Source organism: Pan paniscus, chromosome 7, assembly GCF_029289425.2.
Source record: "Pan paniscus chromosome 7, NHGRI_mPanPan1-v2.0_pri, whole genome shotgun sequence".
NCBI lineage: Eukaryota > Metazoa > Chordata > Mammalia > Primates > Hominidae > Pan > Pan paniscus.
In genome coordinates this window covers 112,484,493-112,502,303 of record NC_073256.2, presented here as the reverse complement: position 1 = coordinate 112,502,303, position 17,811 = coordinate 112,484,493, and positions in this window count along the sequence as shown.

Below are 17,811 nucleotides of genomic sequence, written 5' to 3'. Positions count from 1 at the left end.
ATTCTGCTCAGCTGAACACAGACCATCACCAGACCTACAAAAACACCAGGCAGGTGAGTCTGTCTTTTGAAACATCGCTAGAAACTATTCCAGTTATTCTCCAAGAGAATTGCTTCATAAGTTCTGTTTATTTTTTTAAATGAGGTTATAATGCATTTCTTGACAAAATACTTGACAACAGACATGAAGATGGAAAAGTCTAAAAAAAGCGAAGATTTCCTCTTCATCTTTTGTTTTTATGGTGTTTTTCTTCCTCTTTTAGTAAATCAATAGACAGAAGTTACCAGGAGGCTTTCTGAGACCTTGTTCTTGGCTCATTTTTACATCTCAGGTTCAAATTCCACTTCTATTAACTTTTAAAACATCTGGTTGTTTGGAGAGAAGAAATAATATTATCACTTCTGTAACTAATAGCATGGTGACCTTGCAAAAAAGAAATCAACATGGAATATGCTGACCATCCAGACACAGTTCTGAGAACTCTATATACCCCGTCCCTCTCTTTAATTTGGGCAGAGCTCAATTTGAAAGTTAATGCTTAGCCGCGTCTTCCTGCCCGATTCTCCAAGCTTGTGCCTGCATGCTGGCCAGAGGAGTGGGCACTGGGGCAGCCGGGTTGAGGAAACAGTAACTGGAGGTTGGGATCCTCGCCGCCCCAGCATGGTTTATTCTGTGCTATCATGCAGAATGAAGAGGGCTGCTGGGGACACTAGTTACTCATTCACCACTCCCACTGGGACCTCGCTCGGGCTCAATGGACTGTGGTGTGATTATTTGTTGGCGGATTCTGCCCACGTCCCTTCAGCGTAAACACTGGCATCTCTGAAGCTGGCTTTGTCTCCCACCCCATTGTCGGGTTCCTGCTGCAGTTCTGCATTTTGAGGTCCTTAAAGAACTTCATAAAGGAGAAGAGACAAGAAAAGGGACAGTCAGACAGGACACACTGATTGTACTATTCTAACCAGTCCATCCAATTCCAAGTAGGTCCTGCATCTTGAAGAGATAATGAAAGGTTAAGATGCAGCTGTGCCCCTTTGACCTGCTACCTTATCCTGAGAGTATTATGATTAAAAAAAAAAAAAAGCCATTTGTAGGTTCATCGATTGTAAAAATGGACCACTCTGGTGCAGGATGTTGATAGTGGGGGAAGATGGGGGGTGGCAGGGACAGGGAGTGTATAAGAAATCTTTGTATTTTCTGCTCAATTTTGCTGGGAACCTAACACTGCTCTAAAAAACAAAGTCCATTAAAGACTAAAAGAAATAAAAAGATATGAGGAAATCTCCCTACTCAAAACAGTTTCATAGCCCAACCCCAAATGTTCTGTGGGGATGAAATAAAATGAGATGATAACTAACAATAAAAATATTCTTTATCCTCAGGCAGCAGCAATTTGCATGTAATTTAGAATGCAAGTATTATGTTAAAAACTGAACATCTTAGTAGTTCCCATTAATTAAACATTTGCTGTACTAGATCAGTCTGCTCTGATTGCTTTATTTTATTTTCATAAAAACAACTATGAGGAAAGTGCTGTTATCATCCCTGCTTTACAGAAGAGAAGCAGGCTTCAATAAGTTAAGAAAATTGCATCAGCTAGGAGCGGTGGCTCACACCTGTAATTCCAACACTTTGGGAGGCCAAGGCAGGGGGCATAGCTTGAGCCCAGGAATTCAAGACAAGCCTGGGCAACACAGTGAGACCCCATCTCTCCAAAAGATACAAAAATCAACCAGCTACTTGGGAGGCTTCAGTGGGAGGATCACCTGAGCCTAGGAGGTCGAGGCTGCAGTGAGCCTTGATTGCACCACTGCACTCCAGCCTGGGCAACAGAGACCTTGTCTCAAAAAAAAAAAAAAAAGTGTCAAAACAAAAAATAAAAAAAAATTAAACAAAGTGCCAAATCACACTGCCAATAAATGACTGAGCTGGGAAATTAGAATAATGCAATAGAAGAAAAATTGAAGGAGGGGGAAGTCATTAAATATGATTTTACCTAAACACACCTCCAAGATGATAAACATATAAATTTTTTTTTAATTTAAAAAAAAATCCCTTACCCTTACCTCTAAAGAGTAAACAAGCTGTAGCTGACAAGCTTAGAGAAGGGAATAGACAAAAAAGTAAATAGAAGGACATAGAAAGTGAGTATCATTTTCTAAACAATATATAATTAGTAGGAGTTAGCAGGTGTTTAAAATAATTCTACTAAAAAAATAGAAGATATGTTTGGCAAAAGTAAGTAAGTGGTGGGAAGAAAGTACATAAAAGAAGAGAGAAGTCTGTTGACGGACTGAGACAATCTCATTTAGATGACTTTTGTATTGGAATTAATTGATTTCAACAAAATAATAATCTATGGTGGCATTGACCATGCAAATATGCTTTTAAATTATTTAAATACAGTTATCCGATTACAATTTAAAACCTCTAGAGAGCTTTTTGTTTTCATGTAGCATAGATGCCACTGTCTGCCCTGCTCCCTCTGAGCTTAGTCCAGAGTAAGCTGGGATGAAGACTGACCCTACTGTCGCCTCAGTTAACCGTGGACCATGGGCCTCTGGAAGGGTGAGCGTCTCATTGCTCAGTGGCAAAAGAGATGTGTGTTTGGGGCACACCATGGCCCCTAAATGCAAACCAGTGACTTCCCCTAGTGCTTCCATGAAGAAACAGTCACCTGTCCAATGCGGGAGGAAATGCTAGTTGTTTTGTCTTCCTGAGACACTATGCCAGTCTCTTCCTAAAATATTTTCAGTGGGAGGCCTTCACTTTGCTACATTTCTGCCCTGTGTGCTATTCTAGAATGTAGCCCTCATGTATGGATGTCATGATGAGGGAGGGTGCCTTTCCCCTCCAGGCCCGACGGCACCCAAACACCAGAAACATCCACGCCTGTGAGATGAGCCCTTAGGAGAAGCTCCACCCAATGCCGAGTTCTCCTGCTTTCTATTCTCATCCTTAAAATATTTATTTTAAAGGACGAATCTTCATTTCTGCATTCTCCATCAAAATTACAACAGTGTTTCAATTATCCTGATTCACAGATGCAAACCGAGTAACTGGGAGGTCAAGAAATGTGGGTTCTGGTCCTGCTCTGTCTCACTGCCTCTGCATGACTTCGGGCCAGGAGAATAGGATGGATCAGATAACCTAAGGCCCCTCCAGCTACAAACTTTATTATCATGTCTGCACAACACCTCACAGCAGGTGGAAGCTGGAATTACAGAGAACTCTTAAGTTTCAAATTCTGACTTTGAATCTGACCCAGGACCAGTTCACTCTCATGTACAAGAACGCACACACTTGCACGCAAGCACACAGACACACACATATATCGATGGCCTGTACTCCATTTGTCATCATGCAGGTTAAGGAACTCAGACCACAGAGATATACAGTAAGAAAAACAGTCTCTATTACTGTATTGGGCTCCAGAATGTAAACAAGTGGCTTCTAGTAAGATGGAATAAGACTTTTAAAATGAGAAGAATGAACAAGCAAATGTTCATTCAACTGGAGAGTGACCACTGGTGAAAAATCTTGTAAAATAAAGACGTTTGGCTCCAACTTGGAGACGATGGTCATGAAAACATCGTAAGACAAACTAACGATCAGGAGGTCAGCAAAAATAATCTACCTATTACCTATCATGGGACTGAACTTCCCAGTCTATATAGACTCCTGTTTTTGTTTGTTTGTTTGTTTGTTTATTCGTTTTTTGAGATGGAGTTTCGCTCTTGTTGCCCAGGCTGGAATGCAATGGCATGATCTCAGCTCACTGCAACCTCCATCTCCCAGGTGCAAGCGATTCTCCTGCCTCAGCCTCCTGAGTAGTTGGGATTACAGGCATGTGCCACCACGCCCGGCTAATTTTGTATTTTTAGTAGAGACGGGGTTTCTCTATGTTGGTCAGGCTGGTCTCGAACTCCCGACCTCAGGTGATCCACCTGCCTCGGCCTCCCAAAGTGTTGGGATTACAGGCATGAGCCAGCATGCCCGGCCAGACTCCTGTTATTGTCACAGGAGAACAAAAGGAATAAAATAGTGATGAGTTAATATTAAATAGTTTTGTCAACTTCCATCATGGAGAAATCCAGATAAATTCAGAATGTTTAAACAACCCAAGGGTCAACAACTGAGAATTTCACATCTAATATTCACCGTGTGAATTCATTAATCTCCGTAGCTCTTCAGAGCACTAAATTTTACCTTAGGTCCCTACGTAGACCTTTATTTTAGTTACCTTTTAATTCTCTAGTCTGTCCTCCTCTTTCTGAATTACTTTGCCCTGGAATCTTTAATTAAAGAAGACAGAGCATGAATAAATTTACAAATCAAGAATAATGATGTCTCATTTAAGGATTTTCAGGTGATGTGGTCACTGCAGCATCAATGATGCACATATATTTGGTTTCTAAGTGATGCAGGATCTGAATCTAAATTGCAGGAGGTTTATGACAGTTGATAATCATCATTTATTAAAAGGAAGCATAACAAACAGCTACTATACTTATCTGTTCACATCAGATGCAAAAAAGCCAAATGTACAAAAAGATCCGTTCCTTAGTACCTGTGTTACTGTTCAGATGTTCCTGTGGTATAAGCCTGGGCAGACCTTAGTGTTCTGAAGTTTTCTCCCTCTTCTCAGCACCTTCTCTCTCTGTCTCTCTCTCTCTTATGTCTCTGTCTCTCTTCTCTCTCTCTCTCCTCTCTCTCTCTCACCTATCTCTCTACTCCCATCCCCTTATTTCTCTCTGTCTCTAGCTCTCATTCTCTCCTATCTTTCTTTCTTTCTTTCTTTCTTTTTTGAGACAGAGTCTCACTCTGTCGCCCAGGCTGGAGTGCTGTGGTGCGATCTCCGCTCACTGCAGCCTCCACCTCCTGGGTTCAAGCAATTTTCTGCCTCAGCCTCCCGAGTAGCTGGGACTACAGGCACACATCACCACACCAGGCTAATTTTTGTATTTTTAGTAGAGACGGGGTTTCACCATGTTGGCAAGGCTGGTCTCGAATTCCTGACCTCAAGTGATCCGCCCACCTTGGCCTCCCAAAATGCTGGGACTATAGGCATGAGCCTCCGCATCTGGCCTCTCTCCTAGTTATCTCTCCTCTCTTCCCCTGCCACTTTGTCTCTCTTTCTCTCTCATTGGGTATCACTTCTGACTCCTCTGTAGCTCTCATCACTTTATGTTCTCCGTGCCAGGAATGTCCATGCTCCTGGTCTCCTGCCTGGTCTGCCCTCAGCCCGCCCTTCTCGCTGGCATCAGGGAACTCTCATTGTGTCACATCTCTGCATAAAGTCTAAAGTCTTGAGTAAGTGCTGCAAGGCCTCTCATAATCTGGCCCCACCTGACAGGCAGGCACTCTTCCACAAACACTGCATCCCAGCGGCACTGACCTACTTAGTTTCTGGACCCTGGTATCGTGAAACTCCCTCTGTGCCTCTGATCATGCTCTTTGTTCTGTGGGAAAATCATTCCTCCTCAGTCCAAGGAAGGCTGCCTCCTTCTAGAAGGCCTGGAGTCCTCCTCTACCTCCTCCCATGCACTAGACGACTTCTGGAACTCATTCTTTTAGAAAACTTGTAGCCAGCTAGTGTCTCCAAACACCAAATTCCCATTTTCTTTAGTCAAGGGCCAAAATGCAGGCTTCTCAGGTCATCTCTTTGGCTACACTCTAACATCCAAAGAGATCTGATCTTCCTCGCCATTCACCAACCTCTCATTGCTCCCTCTCTGCATAACCTTTATCTGAGCCCTCTAGAACTTCATTCCATGGTAAAAATCTCTCATCTGAAGCCATATCACCAATGGGTCCTTCTCTCCACCTTGCTCATCCTTGCAAGGACACTGCGTCTCCCCTGTTCTCCTCTCAAGGGGATGCCACTTATTCTCCCTCACCCCACAGACTGTACCTAGGAGTTGAGAGAAGAACCACAATGTCAGTTCCAGGTGACATTTCCTCTATTCATTCAGGCTGATGCTAAACCAGCCTTTACAGTCCACATTGCCAATGTCAGATGCCAACCTCCAGTCATTCCTCCTCCTCATTCCGGAAGCCTTTGGCAACTTGCCCAGTCTTCCTTTTCACACCAGGTCCTTTATAGCTTCAAGATTTCAGTTCTTTGATCTCAGGGGAGTGTCCTCTCAATGACACCTAAACCACCCTTTCTTTCACCACTCCCTGGACCTTTTCACCATCCACAATTGCTCTATCTCTGAAGCCTTTAATTCAGTCTACTCAGATCTCAAGCTACCACCTTTCATTCCAGTGACTGCTACCGCACCTGTATTTTATTTCAGCAAGAGGTTCAATATCTTGACTCCTCTACTTTCTCCTTTTCTATCAACCCCTCCCTGTTTTTACTTCCTTCCCTATCAAACCCAGACTCCACGGTGCATCTGTCTTATAAATCTCTTTAACTCCCCTGCCATGTACATTATCTTTACATTGCACTCCCCTGGCAAATCCCCAAACCTGGATAACTCTAGCTCCCCCACCCCCAACTCCCACTTCTAAACTTTGGCTTCAAAGGGAATTTGCATAAATGCCCCTGGATCTCATGGTTGGGCAAGTACAAGTTCATGGTCTCCGACTGCAAGGGCCCCCAGGGCAGACCAACAATCCCTCTGGGTATCCCGATCAGCTCTCCCTGCCGGTCTCCATGGCAGCCAATTCAAATTCTTCCCATTCCTCAAATCTCTTGTCCCACCACTTCTTTCCAGAGTATGGAGGGAACCATACTCTGTTCCTTCCAAAGAATATCACACTCCCAACTTCATAAGGAATGAGAAGTCGTGGGAAGGAAGCTGTCCCTGTCTACATCTATACCCTGGTGGTTTTCCTCCCTCCAGGCACAATGGAAGTGCTGTTTCTCCTCTAGTATTCCCACCTTTCCTGCCTCCTTGGGCTCAAAGATCCATCAGTTACCCCCCACCTCAACCCCTCTCTCTCCACTGGCAGAGGGGCTCACTTCCAGAGATTTGCCCTCTGACTTTGAGGATGGCATTCCTTAAAGAGATTATTCCACTTCTGTGCTGTATTTTTTGAAATTACCAGTTGGTCACAGTCTTGGCCCCCGCTGACCCAAAAGCAAGCCATAAGCTTTTGGCTTCTCACTTCATAGGAAACATAGTAGATATAAGTAAACAGATTCAAATTGCCCCCAAAGAAAAGTTAGTAGAAACATCTTCCCTCCTGAGAGGCAGTGGAAATCAATTTGAAGTTGGCCTAATGTTTAGTATTCTCAGACTTGCCTAGGAAAAAATTGCAAGTAACCAAAGTAAGAGAGCAGGAAAGAGGTGATAAGGAGTGGAAGAAACATTCTTCACCTTTGCTAACACGGTCCATCTGTCACTTCCAAAGCTCACTTTAACAGGAAAAAACCTGCTGACTCTTCTTTTTGAGGATATATGAAAATCAAGAAATGGCTCTTGCAAGCGAGTGGCTTGAGCAGTTCAGCAAAGGCAGAGCACAGAACAGTGAAGTGGCACAGATGTCTTTTCAAAGGGAAATCCCTACCACTGTGGGCTTGTCCTTCTGGCACTTGGAACACGAGGCCGGTCGGGCCACCCCTCCTGTCACACCCGCAGGGCCCACCCGTTAAGCGGGAGCAGGTGGCCAGGCGTGCCTTGGCACTTGCACTCGGAGAATTGAGTATCAACAAGCAGCAGGGCTTCATTTCTGCTTCCATTGCCTGCTTTAAGAAGATAATGTAGGCCACAGACTCGAAGGCACTTCTCTTTCTCCTAAGAGAGTATGCTCAAGTGGACCCTTTGATCAAACTCAATTCCACCAGAAATTATTAAGAACCTACCATATGTCAGGCGCTGTGAGCTGCTGGGGATAACAGGATGGACAAGGCAGCTCCCAGTCCTGAATGGGTCCCAAAGTAGCCTAAGGAGGGGGCACAGATAAAGCAGCACTAATACAACAGGAACCGAGCTAGCCCAGGGTTTGAATGCGGCTCTGCGGGGAGGGGGTGTGGAGGAGGCAAGGGGTGAAGAGGCGAGCGCCGGGAAGGCTCTCAGAAGTGGTCACATCGGAGCTGGGTGTCCTCCAAACTTCCAGTGCCAGGATCCAAACCCCAAGCTTTCTAAGTTCATTGTTCTAAGAAGAACTGGCAAAGGCTTGGAAACAGCTACATCTTTAGATACATAACGTCCTAATTAGTGGTTGTCCTCCAATGCCAAACAAAGCAGCCGAGAAGCCGGCTTCAAAGCAGCTCTTCTGATGACAGACTAGGACACAGAATGACTTTAAATGAGAATGAGCCCTGGCTGAGCTACATTTTGGCTAGCTTCCCAATTATCACCATTGCTGGCATGTCTAATTTATTCACTCAGAAAAGTCCTTTTCTCTGTCATCTTAGAGCCAGCTAAATCCTTCTTCAGGTCCCCGATGGAAAATATTAACAAATTCATTAATTAAAAGATGCCTGTAAACTTGACCCTGAAAACTATCATTCTGTTTTAATTCAGTAAGTGAGCAAGTTCTTGAATTCAAGTCAAATATTTCCTAGCAGGGCTGAGCTTCATCTAGGACTGGAGCCTGACTTTATTTTTAAGCATGGGTTACTTTAAAAAATATTTATCCTTCAGAATAGAATTATAACATTATAGTTCATTCTAGTTTGGGACAGTAAACTTGATGTCTATCTTGAGCTTTAACTTTCATTCCAGCTTTTATTTATTTATTTATTTATTTATTTATTTATTTATTTATTTTGAGACAGGGTCTCACTCAGTCACCCAGGCTGGAGTGCAGTGGCGTGATCTTGGCTCATTGCAACCTCCACCTCCCTGGCTCAAGCCATCCTCCTGCCTCAGCCCCCAAAGTAGCTGGGACTATAGGCGCACACAGCACCACGCCCAGTTAATTTTTGTATTTTTTGTGGAGACAGGGTTTTGCCATGTTGCCCAGGCTGGTCTCAAACTCCTGGGCTCAGCATTTTTGAGGCACCCAGTATGTACACAGTAGGCTGTCAAAACTGAGCTCTCTCTACCACTTTCAATCCCCAGAACCCTTCTTCATTTTCTATCACAGCACTTAGACTACCTGACATTGTATTATAAATTAGAACATAAGCTTCCCAAGGGCAGAAACTTCAAACTGTTTTGATCCCTGCTATAATCCCACCACCTAAAACAGTGCCTGGCAAGGAAGGAAGTACTTGTTCGAGGAAAGCACTTGCTCCTTCACGCAGGTGAGTGAATGAGCCAGGGATTGTGCTGGGATGTAACTGACAAAAGGCTGCAGAATCTAGTAGCATCTACTCATTCCATATAAAAGGAGTTGAGAGGTCCCATTCTAGAATGGGAAGGAAGACATTTGCCTAAAAGCTGGTTTGCAAGGCCAGCACATTGTTTCTAATTAGATAATGATTTAGGCTGATTTGTTGAGAAAAATGGATCCTCAATTCCTGCCCTCCCATGGTCTCACATTTACTAGTCAAGTCCCATTTACTAGGGTAGACAGACATGTAAATGGACACATTAGGATCAACATGGTGGATGCAAAACATACATAAATTAAGTGCTAGGCAAGCCCCAGGAGATAAACAACCAAATGGGGAACACAGATGAGGCCCTTTGAGCTGGGGCTTACTATAAAAGTAGGAATCTGCCAGTGTTACTCATTTGCTCAAAAATCTTTGGTAGTTCCTTCAAACACACACAGGGACTTTCTTGACTTTGAATAGCCTCTTTAACTTAGACACTGGTGCATGAACTCTGGAGCCAGACTTCCTGGGTTCACATCCTGGGCCTGCCCCTTATTAAATATGAGACATACCTCTCTATGCCTGTGAGTGAAGGATAATAATATTATACCTACCATACAGGGTTCACATAAGAATCCAATTGACTTAATAAATGTACTTAGAACAGAGCCTGACATACAGAGTGAAATTGAGTGTTAGCCCAGGCACAGTGGCTCATGCCTGTAATCCCAGTACTTTGGGAGGCCGAGGTGGGTGGATCACTTGAGCTCAGGAAATCAAGACCAGCCTGGGCAACAATGCGAAACCCTACCTCTACAAAAAAATATAAAAATTGCCAGGCATGGTGGCACACGTCTGTGGTCCCATCTACTCAGGAGACTGAGGTGGAAGAATCGCTTAAACCCAGGAGGCAGAGGTTGCAGTGAGCTGAGACTGTGCTACTGCACTGCAGCCTGGGCGACAGAGCGAGACCCTGTCTTAAAAAAAGCAAAGACAAAAAAAAAAAAAGATAAAAAACTACCAACTATGATCTAAAGGCAGTTCTACTTTCCACCAAAGACAGTGAGGGCAACTGGGACTCCAAATAAAGGCCTATACCAGAGAGAAGGCCAATTTTAATAGTGCAAGTAAATCTTGCCCCTAAAACACCAGCATAGCTTTTAATGTAAAGGTAAATCAAATTGAATGATTCTTAAATCCACAGCATGGCTACATAGAAGCAATGAAGGAGCAATGAATGGACTCTTGGCCCTGTGCAAGAAACTCCATAAGGCTCAATAAGTAATAATAATAAATGTTTTTGTTTTTGAGACAGAGTCTTGCTCTGTCGTTCAGGCTGGAGCACAGTGGCACAAACTCGGCTCACTGCAACCTCCGCCTCCCAGATTCAAGTGACTCTCCTGCTTCAGCCTCCCAAGTAGCTGGGATTACAAGTATGTGCCACCACACCTGGCTAATTTTTGTATTTTTAGTAGAGACGGGGGTTTCATGATGTTGCCCAGGCTGGTCTCGAACTCCTGACCTCAAGTGATCTGCCCGCCTCAGCCTCCCAAAGTGCTGGATTACAGGCACAAGCCACCGCACCTGACCCATTATTTGTTTATAAAGTGTTTTAGGCAGATCTGACATGGCCTACCACCAACCCATAAATTGGAATGGTCCCGTTTTTCTTTCAAGATTCTTACTGCCATATTCATTTAATTAAGAATATCCTAAATGTTTGTTATATATCAAAGCACATGAATACTTTAAGTCTAGAGAGAAAAAAAACATATTATTTTTGGTCCTAAGAAAACAAATGTTTATTCATTTATCCAAATGTTATCAAGCCATTTTTATGTGCAAGCTGCTGGCTTATAATGTATTTTAATGCACCATACTTTTGTTAAAGGGCTGGCAGCAAGAAAAAATAGCTACAACTGGCCAGGTGCAGTGGCTCACGCCTGTAGTCCCAGGACTTTGGGAGGCCAAGGAGGGCAGATTACCTGAGCTCCAGAGTTCGAGACCAGCCTGGCCAACATGGTGAAACCCTGTCTCTACGAAAAATACAAAAAATAAAAATATAAAAAGAAATAGCTACAACTAAGCATAATTACAAGGTAAGACAGAATACATTGTCAGAGGGAGTATTTCAGCTCTGAAGGAGGGAGGACAGCTTCAAGTAGGTAGTGTCTGAGGAAGGAGAAAACGGGGTAAATACACAAGGGTTGCATAAGCAGTGGCACTGCCATGAGAAGAACAGTGTGAGCAGGAAAGAGAGGTGACAACACTTCAGAGCATATTCAGGGAGCAGCAATGGTTCCAATTTGCCTGAAACCTAGGTGTACAGTGAAGGAAAATACTGTACAAAATCTGATTCAGGTATAACATCACAAAAACCAAAGTATGAGTTTAAGGATGCAATTCAGCCTTGGCAACATGGCGAAACCCTGTCTCTACAAATACGAAATAAAAAATTAGCGGGGTGTGGTGGTGCATGCCTGTGGTCCCAGCTACTGGGGAGGCAGAGGCGGAGGATCACTTGAGCCCGGGAGGTAGAGGCTACAGTGAGCCAAGATCATGCCACTGCATCCAGCCTGGGCAACAGAGTGAGACCCTGTCTCAAAAAAGAAAAAAAAAAAAAAGCAACTTCAGACATTTTTCCTCATTCACTTTTGCAAACACGTATTACCTCTAAACATTTCAAGAAAGTTTTCTATCTTAGGTATAAACAGTTAATTAAATTTTAAAATAACATCTTTCCAATGATTACTATAACCAAAATAAGTGTCTATAGCCAGAAAACAGAGACAACATATTCATGACAATAATCACAACTAATTTTATGGAGCTTTTCATTGATAAAATATAAATTTTCCCTTATCCACCATAGGAAAAATCCACATTAAAGAATGCTTTTAACTTCCTTTTTCTACTTTACAAGTAACCCAAATATCACATTCCTAGCACCTCATGCTCTCTAAACTGAGGTAACTCAATGAAACCTCAGTTACTGTGTACAAAATTAAAACTTCACAAATAGAAGTGAATTTAATTCCCTTATAACACATACGTATATATCATGAGCATAGATAATAGTTGTACACATTACATAGAAGAGAAGCTCCTGGTGAAAATAAGGAATTATATTAATCTACCATTTAGCCTAGACTCTACAACTTGCTTTGGTTAAAGATAATTTGGCATCTTAGCCAAGTGAAAGCTGCTTTTAACGTTTTGCCATTGATTCTTTCTGCTTCAAAGACCTTAAAAGCTACCATTAGGTTGACGCAAAAGTAAATGCAATTTTTGCCATTAAAAGCAATGGAAATTACTTTTGCACAAACCTAATACTAAAGTATTCCAAATCACAGAAGCTATTTCTAAATCACTGCATGTAAAATATTAAGTTATCACTGTAAACTTTATGATGTTACCATTGACACTTCCCTATTATGAAATATACATTTCAGAAAATCAGTAAAAACTTTCTAAGTCATTTGTTTACGTTCACACGAGGCATGCTTTTCACACTTCTATTCATACAAAGGAACAGGAAACACCTTGACCTTTATTAGCATAGGCCTCAGCGTCTATGCTCAGAGATTTAGATGTTAAGACATCCACCAGATTCTTGCAGATGTTTTTCTTGTAATAAAATATTTTTAAAATTTAAGTTATCTCCCAGAAATGCTTTTAAAAGATAGAAGCCTTTGAAATTGGGAGTCATTACACCTCAAAACCAACTATATGTTTTATTATACCAAGTTAAAAGTAAACTGGTTTTCAAAAAAAACAAATTTTTCAAATGTAATCTCTTTTAAACTAATTCTCCCTGTTTGCTGTTTTTTTCTATTCTTCAATGACACAGTATTTTGTATAATTATTATTATCACTATGTTTTTGAGACAGGGTCTGAATCTGCTGCCCAGGCTGGAATGCAGTGGCACAATCTTGGCTCACTGCATCCTCAACCTCCTGGGCTCAAGTGATCCTCCTACCTCAGCCTCCCAAGCAGCTGGGACTACAGGCATGCCACCATATCTGGCTAATTTTTGTATTTTTTGTAGAGATGGGGTTTCGCCATGTTGCCCGAGCTGGTCTTGACCTCCTGGGCTCAAGCAGTCTGTCTGCCTCATCCTCCCAAAGTGCTAGGATTACAGGCATGAGCCACCACATCCAGCCTGTATAATTATTTTAACTATCAATATTCCCTTTGTACTTTAACATGTGGATAACGAAGTTTTTCTTTACAGATTTTTTTTTTTTAAATACGCCATGATTTGCCATACTGGCCCAAAACACAAATACAGAATTGTATACAATAGTGGCTACTTATTTTTCACATCACAAAAATTAATTTTCAAATAATTTCTGGAGAATTGTGTACTTGACTTTTGATTCATTTCACTAAAACTCTCTTAAAAATCCAAAAAATTCAATTCATGAATTCCTCATCTAAATCAAGATCCTAAGTCTCCTCCTTCCAGCATGTTTTATGTCTAAAAACATACAAAAATTAGCCGGGTGTGGTGGCAGGTGCCTGTCATCCCAGCTATTCGGCGGAGGCTGAGACATGAGAATCGCTTGAACCTGGGAGGCGGAGGTTGCAGCGAGCTGAGATCGCACCACTGCACTCCAGTCTGGGAGACAGAGTGAGACTCTGCCTCCAAAAAAAAAAAAAAAAAACTCTCCCTTCCTTTCCTTCTCTTCCCTTCCTCCCTTCTTCATTCCCTCCCTCCTCCCAGGTGAATTTGTTTTAAAAATATATTCTCCTGGCCAGGTGGCTCACGCCTGTAATCCCAGCACTTTGGGAGGCTGAGGCAGGCAGATCACTTGAGTTCAAGACCAGCCTGGCCAAGATAGTGAAACCCCATCTCTACTAAAAATACAAAAATTAGCCAGGCGTGGTGGTGGGCACCTGTAATCCCAGCTACTTGGAGGCTGAGGCAGGAGAATCGCTTGAACCCAGGAGGCAGAGGTTGCAGTGAGCCGAGATCGCACCACTGCACTCTAGCCTGGGCAACAGAGCAAGACTCCATCTCAAAAAAATATATATATATATATATAATTATTATATATTATATATAATTATATTATACAATTATAATATATAATAATAATTATATACTATATATATATATTTTTTCTCCTTTCTTCTTCTCTTGGTTCTCCAATCCTTTCTTCAGGCAGAACAGCTTGAGAGCTCTGGTTTTATCTGTCTTATTTGTTTATGCTGCCAGGTGAGTTTGTTTTAAAAAGATCGTCTCTCCCTCCCCCACCCCCAGGTGAGTTTGTTTTAAAACCATATTCTCCTGGCCGGGTGCAGTGGCTCACACCCATAATCCTAGCACTTTGGGAGGCCAAGGTGGGTGGATCACCTGAGGTCAGGTGTTTGAGACCAGCCTGACCAACATGGAGAAACCCCATCTCTACTAAAAATACAAAATTAGCCTGGCATGGTGGTGCATGCCTGTAATCCCAGCTACTCGGGAGGCTGAGGCAGGAGAATCACTTGCACCTGGGAGGTGGAGGCTGTGGTAAGCTGAGATTGTGCCACTGCACTCCAGCCTGGGCAACAAGAGTGAAACTCCGTCTCAAAAAAAAAAAAAAAAAAAAATATATATATATATATATATATATACACACACACACACACACACACATATATATTCTTTCTTCCTTCCAGGTGAGTTTGTTTTAAAAAGACATTTTTTCTCCTTCCTTCTTTTTTCTCTTTCTTTCTGTTATGTATATAATATGGCCATAACCCTTCCCTCCTCCTTCTGAACAACTCAGCCCTAAAGCCATTAGGTGGGCCAGAGAAAGGCAGGCACCTATGCGGAGAAGCAGCCTGGTGTGAGGGGTCAAAGCCACAGCTGGCTGAGGAGAGCAGCAATGGTGACAGTAGAGGGTGGTGGGGGCACTGCGATGGTACAGCCAGTGTAGAGTCAGAGCCCAAAGAGAGTCAGGTGTCCACATGGGGGAGCAGCCTGACATGCTGGTTCGAGCCTCAGCAGAGGGAACGGGGAGGGCACCCTCCTACGTGGGGAGCTTGGTGCCTAGTTCTGGATCCCACACAGAGGACTGTGAGGACAACCACACAGAGGAAAGGCTCAGGGCCTGGTGTCAAGGCTCATGCAGGGTGAGGAGGGCACTCAGAGGTGCGGGTGACCCAGTGAGGGGAATCAGAGATCAAGCAAGTAAAATGTACTCACATGTGGGTAGCCCAGAGTGGTGGGTCAGAGCTAGGTAGGGTAGAGCATTCCCACGCCACAGAGGAGGTCCAGTGTTGAGTGCTGGAGCCCAAGTGAGGTGTGGAGAGCATCCATCTGTGAGGGCAGCCTAGAATGCAGTACGAGAGAGAAGGATGTCCATGGCAGTGCGGGCAAGCCAGCAGAGGGTGTTGGAGCTCAAACAGGGTAAAGGGGGCATCTATGATAGGAGCAGCCAGGTGTGAAGTGTCAGAGCCTTAGGAGTGCAAAGAGGATGTCCATGTGGGAGAGGGGCAGCAGTGGTGATGAGAGATTGGTTACATACAGGGAGACTGATCAAATAATTTAAATATCTTAGAGCTAGTGAGACCCAGTTCCTCAATGTCAAGAGAAGGATGGAGCCCTACAGTATTGTTAGAATTGGAGGCATCTGTATGATGTCATGGATTTCAATAGATACAGAAGTTTAAATAGGAACATGTAGGTATGTATATACTAATGTTCTCTAAATGTGTCCCCTGAAAAGGCCTGGGAGTGGCACTTTCCCCAAGGCAATGAGCACATCTGGTGCTCAGATCTTGGCTTCTAAGTACCACTTAGCACTAAACGAAACCAGGGATCCTTGAAGAAATGGCCAATTCCAGGGTTGGGGCAGGGAAAGTACAAGATGAGCCTGGAACATCTTACTGTGGCAAAAAAGTAAAGAAGGGTTCAACTAATGAAGATTTGTCAATAGGCCACAGAAGCCAGTTGGCCACTGACCAAATTAGAGACAGTTTGAGCATCAAAATAATGACAATAACAAGTAATAAAATGTGGTCCCTGGGCCAGCAGCACTAACAGTACCACCTGGAAACTTGTTAGAAATGCACATTCTCAGGTCTCACTCCATACCTACAGAATCAGGAACTCTAGAGATGGGACCTGGCAGTCTTTGTTTTAACAAGCCCTCCAAAAGATTCTGACGCACACTCAAGTTTGAGAACCACTGAATCAGGAAACTATGAGTTCGTATTAAAAAGTAAATGAACTGAAAGTTTGATGAGGAGCATAGTATTTACATAATCTCAAAAGTACCACCTCAAAAATACTATAAAGAGAGTAACTCCACAATGAATTCTGGGATACACCACCTTAATCAAGTGATCAAAGTGAACATAAGCCACGAAACAAACTGAAATTGGGCACCATCTGATGTGATAATACAACTTCTGTGATATTTCGGCTACACAGATGCATAACCTGAATTTAATAATGAGAAGACATCAAACCCTAATGAAGGGTTATTCTACAAAATCGCTGGTGCATGATCTTTAAAAAATATCAAGGTCATGACAATAAGGGAAAGAATGAATTGCTATTCTAACTCATTCTGATAGTAGACATATTAGAAGTGTTCAATAATGCCAGGTACTGTGTGGTTCGTGCCTGTAGTCCAACCTACTCAGCAGACTGAGGCAGGAGGATTGCTTGATGCCAGGATTTTGAAGCTGCAGTATGCTATGATCACACCTATGAACAGCCATTGCACACCAGCCTGGGTGTCAGAACAAGACTTCATCTCAGAAAAAAAAAAAAAGTACTCAATACATATTTATTGAGTGAAATGGTTTAAGTAGCTCTGGAATTTTGGTTTCAAATCATTAGAATATTTCTGTAAGAAGGCAGGATCTATATCAAAAATCTAAACTTATTATTTTACCCTATCACTTTTGTAATGTTTAAGTCAAAATAGTTTTTCTTGAGTCATTCTTTTGATATGTACTTACTTTGTGAGACAGGGTCTTGCTGTTGCCCAGGCTGGAGTGCAGTGACATGAACACAGCTCACAGCAGCCTCAACCTCCTGGACTCAAGCTATCATCCCACCTCAGTCTTCATGTAGCTATGTAGCTGGGACCACAGGTGCATGCCACCATGACCAGCTAATTTTTTATTTTTTGTAGTGTCGGGGGTCTTGCCATGTTAGGCTGGTCTTGAACTCCTAAACTCAAGTGATCCTTCCACCTTGGCCTCCCAAGTGCTGGGATTACAGGTGTGAGCCACTGCACCTGGCCTATTTTTTAAAAAACTGACAAAAATTTATATATATCTAATATGGTACTGTGTAATATATAATTATACATTATATATCATTATATATATAATATATATATATATGGTACTGTGTATTTGTTTTGAAAGATGGATACATTGCAGAATGGCCAAATTGAGCGAATTAACATCACATACTCATCAGTTTCTGTGGTGAGAACACAAAATCTACGCTGATTTCCAAGGATACATTGTTATTAACTATAGTCATCATATTGTACAATAGATTTGTTGAATTTATTTCTCCTGAAATTTTGTATCCTTTGGCCAACATTTCCCACCCCCAACCCCTCAACCAGCCCCT